This window comes from Lactuca saligna, chromosome 9, assembly GCF_052625555.1.
Source record: "Lactuca saligna cultivar CGN05327 chromosome 9, ASM5262555v1, whole genome shotgun sequence".
Lineage (NCBI taxonomy): Eukaryota > Viridiplantae > Streptophyta > Magnoliopsida > Asterales > Asteraceae > Lactuca > Lactuca saligna.
Genome location: NC_136425.1, coordinates 196,973,312 through 196,979,311, shown reverse-complemented (window position 1 = coordinate 196,979,311; position 6,000 = coordinate 196,973,312). Strand labels below are relative to the sequence as shown.

Below are 6,000 nucleotides of genomic sequence, written 5' to 3'. Positions count from 1 at the left end.
AAGGTAATCTATCCCATGACATATCCTACTTATCACAAACATAAGAATAAGAAATGTTAGAATCATTAGACCATTTGGGAGACTGAACCTTTGGTACCCATCTATAGTTGTGTTTAACCCATTTATTGTTCGATCAGATGGGTGGCTCAATACTTGCTTTTAACCTTGAAGTCGGTCGTCGAGATGACTTTGACCTAACCAATATTTCCTTCATAGGAGCATATCTTGAACTTGGCTTCTTGTCCAGCATTCCCTTCTTGTTTTTGGGATTTTAATTTTTGGCCTTCTGCGCATTCTAGTTGCCATTGTTTGAACGTGGTCTCAAAGGGTTTCTTTTGGAAAATCTTCCTCATGGTGCGATCTTCTAACCTTATGCGTAATAGGGAACATATGCTTGATTTGGACAATTTCTGGCAATGTGTCCTGGTGTTTCACAGTGAAAACATGTCTTTTTTTCACATAGGAATTGTTTCTTCCTGCCCCTGGTGGCGTATCCTTGCCTCGTTTCTGTTTGTTCCCACAAGCACAATTACAGCAGGAAATTTGTTTTGCTTGTTTTGGTGGCCTGTATTTACCAAAAGCAGGTTTAGAAGTAACTGAGTTAGAAGCAACAGATTCAGAGTTCAAGGAGACATTGGTCTGTTCAATAGTGTTCTCCTTGTTCTCATCTTCTACTACTTTACTTGCACAAGAAGTAGAAGCATCAGAAACGTTCACATGAATAACCTTAGTAGGCCCAGATGGTTCAGTCTTAACTGAAGTTGGGACAGGGTTTTGGCCATATTGGGCACGCATTTCTTCCACATTGGTCTCAAGGGGTGGGTTATAGTTGTCATTAAAGGGAAGTGGAACACTATTATACCCTAGGCCCTTGCTTAATTATCTTTGAACTTTAGTTGTTTTTCAATCATAGATGCAACTACCTCACTTGATACATCAAATTTCTTAAACGTGAATTCATCATCATTATATTTAGCTTTCAATGCATCAAGTTTGGCAATTAATTCGGCAAGTTGTTTCTTAACATAGTCATAGTTTTCACATTTGTTGCTATATTCCTCTTGAAGTTTTCGAAAATCCTTAGTTTTGGCCTCTAGTTGTGTTTTTAAGGGTTTTTGTACCTTCCTAAGAGTATATCCCTCATGTTTAAGGTCCTTATTTTCCGTTTCTAGTAAATCATTTTGTTCATGAAGAAATTTAATTATAGCTGCACAAGATTTAGAACATGAAACTTCATTGACCGGGATGTTTGAGTAACTCATTTTTATCAAAAAATTCCTTTTGACTTAAAACCTTAAAAATCAAGCTTAAAAGTCAAACTTGAAAAGTCAAACTTAGAAGTCAAACCGAAAAGCTATAAGTAAAAATTTGAAGGTTAAACGAGAAAGTCAAAGTTTAAAGTTAAAGGTCAAACTTGAAAGTCAAAGTCCAATTTTTTAATGTAAAAAGTCAAAAATGATAGTCAAAAATTAAAAACCAAAATTTTGGGTTGAAAATAAAACTTTAAAATTTGAAAATTTTAATTTTGGGCAAAAAATTTTAAAATTGTGAAATTAGTAGCGAAACAATGAGTCTTTTTGAATTAAATCGGGAAGAGATGTAACGTGTAGTTTGCTAGATGAGTTGGTAAGACTAGGGATGAGCGTAGGCGGGTACCCGCCTCATTTGGCGAAAACCGGAACCGGCGGTTCCTAGAAAGTTAGAACCGGAACCGGAACCGCTCCAAGCAGTTCTTAAATGTTTGGAACCAGTCCCGGAACCAGCGGTTCCGGTTCCGGGAGCAGGTAACCCGGTCGCATTAATTTTGTTAACTTTTTTTTGACAAAACCACAATTTAGTTCGATCTAAATCAAATCAAGTCGGACCAAAGACGGATAAAATCGTACCAATATATTCTAAACCGGTCTAAGTAACACACGTTTATATATATATATATATATATATATATATATATATATATATATATATATATATATATATATATGTGTGACATCCCCAAAATCACGGCCAGAAAAGACCGGTTTTGTTTATACTTTATTTCAAAATCAGAGTTATCTTTTAATAAAAGGGTTGCGGAATTTGTCCCAAAACAATAATATGATAAAGATTTATCAAAAGCATTTCCATAGAAATGTATTTCATTAAAAGACTCGGGATGTCATGTTCGTACAGATCAAAAGTATAAACAGTACAATATAAGCCTTACTACATTATTTCATATCTACAGGCCTATATCCGTAATCCCTCGTCCAAAACATCACACCTATGCTCATGCGCCACTACCTGTAATGCATAAAACTGAGTGGGTCAGGCTTGGGAGCCTGGTGAGCACATAGGGTTTTCAACCCACAATAAGTTTATTAATTTCATCAATCAACAATAACCCGATTACCCGTTCCCGTTATCCTCACTTTACGTCCCTAAACACCTATCATAAGGGACCTAGCCTAAGGATCATCATCGGGACGGACACTACTGCTAAGGGGATTCCTCAGCAATAAATGTCCTAATAGGCAACCATGTGGGGGATGGAGTACACCGGTGAACACATCGTTCACAACACCTACAGGTTGCGAACCTGCTAGTGTTCCACTGGACTGTCTAGAAGAGTCCGTGGTCTTCATCTATACTCCGCTAGATGACTGGATCAACAACAACAACATCGAGGCCTCTCATCATTTTATCACACATCACCTATTACATCTACCCATGTTTTACCCCAACATTTTCGTAGATATAAAATACATATACAGTTTAAATCATTGAAAACATGTATAACAACGTTCATCTAGCATAGATAGCAAGTATTCAGATAATATGCACACATAGCACGTAATTTATATAAAATACTTCATATCTATGTGTAAGTTGAAGGTAACTATGCACTCACCGGAAAAGGTGGTGATTCCGAACTCAGACAGCGCTTCGCTTCTTAAAAAGAATTTTTCTTCGACGAAACCTAGTATTATTACCGCTAGAGTTTAGTTTATTATTCGTCGAGACTAATTAATAGTCTAGCTATTATTATTATTATATAAGCGTCAAAAAATACTTATATAACCCATAATAATAGCCCAAGTATTTATTATAAGTTCCTAATAACGTTACTATAATTAAATAAAAGTTATATTAAAAATAGCGTAGGCGTAGCTCACTTACAGCGGGTTTTATAGAAAACCGGGCTTTGCTTGGAGCAGCGTTCCCGAGCCGAAAAGCTCTTCTTCTCAGAGCCTTCGAGCACTCCGGGGCTTCCGCCTCGTGCTAGGGAGGTTCCCTAGGCTTTTCGGGGGATTTCGGGGCTAGAGAGAGGTTCTAGAGAGAGAGAGAGAGTAAAGAGAAGAAAGAATGGGAAAGGTGTGAAGAAAATGAGGGTGGGAGAGGTGGTATTTATAGGGTGAAATGTGGCTGAACTTGGTGCCACATGTCACCATCTGGTGGCAAGCCTTGGGGAGAAAGCAATGGCCAAGATTGTGCCACATCACCCATTTTCGCACAGCACACTTCCGACTTCTAAAATCCGTAACTTTCACATACGACCTCCGTTTTTGACGTTCTTTATATCCACGCGTAGGTAATAATAAGATCTACAACTTTCATTTTGACACCGTCAGCTAATTCTCGACCAATCTTAAATTTAACAGTACAAGGAGATTATACTGTTAAACGTCTGCGTAAAATTAATAACTTCTACATACGGACTCTGTTTTTGTCTGTCTTTTTACCGTTGATTTCCTATTAATGAGATCTTCAACTCTCATTTATGTTGCGTAAGCCAAAAACCGCTCGAACTAAAATTCGAGTTTCAGGCCGTGCACTGCTAAGCCGAATCTTAGAAAAATCATAACTTCTTCATACGAAGTCAGATTTGGGTGTTCTTTTTATCGATGTTCTTAGTTTAACATATTCTACGACTTTTGTTTAGATTGCTAAGGCTAAAAAGTCTTCTATCGTAAATTCACTATTTACGTTTCCCGGTGTCGTGCCGGTTTTGTCGTAAAACTTCGGCGGGCCATAACTTCTTCTTTATAGCTCGGATTTCGGCATTCTTTATATGCACGGAAACCTTGAGACATATTCTACAACTTTATGTAGAGATATCGGGATTATCTCACACTTTAATTTTGACGCTCATTTTTATTCTTTATTAATTATACATTTATAATTAAATAATAAACACATAAACACACATAATTCACATAATACTCAAATATTTCATATTTATTACTTCAAAAAGAGTTAAAATAGTTGACCTAGACTATTAGATTGACAAAAATGCTTAGCCCTGAAAACCCGGGCGTTACAATTCTCACCCCCTTAGGATGATTCCGTCCCGGAATCATGCATCAGCAAACAAATGTGGATAGCGACTCATCATGTCATCCTCTGTTTCCCAAGTGAGATTCGGCCCATTCGAATGTTTCCATCGGACTAGCACCAAGTCGACCATCTTGCGTCGTAACTTCTTAGTCTTACGGTCAATAATTGCCTCAGGCTCTTCGATCAGCCTTTTATTCTCATCCATCCTTAATTCCGAGATTGGAATTATGTCAGGAACATCTCCCATGAATTTCCTCAAATAACACACATGGAAGGTGTTATGAATACCATTGAGTTCTTCGGGCAATTCCAGCTTGTAAGCTTGGTTCCCAATCCTCTGAAGAACTTTGAATGGTCCAATAAACCTTGGACTCAACTTTCCTCGTTTCCCAAATCGTATAAGTCCCTTCCACGGTGAGACTTTAAGTAAAACGGAATCCCCAACTTCGAAGGTTATCGGTCGTCTTTTCTTGTCGGCATAGCTCTTCTGACGATCCTGAGCTGCTAACATTCTTTCCCTAATCACCTTCAATTTCTCAGCAGTCTCATGGACTATCTCGGGGCCCATAAACTGCTTCTCTCCGGCTTCAAGCCAACAAGACGGCGTACGACACTTCTGCCCATACAAGGCTTGATAAGGAGCCATCTTGATGCTCGAGTGAAAACTATTGTTGTAGGAAAATTCTACCAGAGGTAAGTGCTCGTCCCAATTCCCTTGGAATTCGAGGGTACATGCTCTCAGCATATCTTCCAACGTCTGAATCGTTCTTTCACTCTGACCATCAGTTTGCGGATGGTAAGCAGTACTCAAACACAACTTTGTACCCAACTCCTCTTGTAGACTCCTCCAAAACCTTGACGTGAAACGACTATCACGATCTGACACAATCGTAAGAGGGACACCGTGAAGTCTTACAATTTCCTTCACGTAAGCATTTGCGAGCTTATCCATAGACCACTTCTCGTTGGCGGCTATGAAGTGTGCACTCTTAGTGAAACGATCCACGACTACCCAAATCATGTCGTGTCCATTCTTCGTTCTGGGCAGTTTAGTCACAAAATCCATGGTGATGTCTTCCCATTTACCCATGGGTACAGGTAAGGGTTCTAAACTCCCATACGGTTTTTGATGTTGTGCCTTAACCCTCGCACATGTTATGCACTCAGCCACATACTTCGCAACATCGAGCTTCATCGTCGGCCACCAGTAGTAGGGTTTTAGGTCCTTATACATTTTAGTGCTACCGGGATGAATCGAGTACATGGTCTTGTGTGCTTCTTCCATTAGAAGATCTCTTATTCCTCCCGTCTTAGGTACCCAAATTCGATCTTGGAATACATTCAGTCCTCGACTGTTCGTACCGAACACTAACGTTTTTCCCAAACGTTCTTCCTTTCGGTCATTCTTTTCTAAGGCTTCTTCTTGAGCTTTCCTGATACTTTCCACAATCATCGAGACGACTTCAATTCTTAACGCTCTTGGCCTTCTTCTTTCAAGATTGACTTTCCGACTGAGAGCATCAGCAACAATATTTGCTTTACCTGGGTGGTACAGTATCTCACAGTCGTAGTCCTTGAGAAGTTCTAGCCAGCGTCGTTGCCTCATGTTCAACTCCTTCTGATTAAAGAGATACTGGAGACTCTTATGATCAGTGAAGAGCTTGCACTTCGTGCCGTAGAGGT

General features: G+C 39.2%; 1 long non-coding RNA gene across 1 annotated transcript; it reads right to left on the bottom strand.

The window, feature by feature from the left end:
- Positions 1-2,209: 2,209 nt before the first annotated feature.
- LOC145015059 (uncharacterized) lies at positions 2,210-3,223 on the bottom strand. Its single transcript, XR_013665715.1, has 3 exons — positions 3,160-3,223; positions 2,891-2,959; positions 2,210-2,283 (listed from the first exon to the last, which is right to left on the bottom strand). It is a non-coding gene; the product is annotated as an uncharacterized LOC145015059 (long non-coding RNA).
- Positions 3,224-6,000: the final 2,777 nt, after the last annotated feature.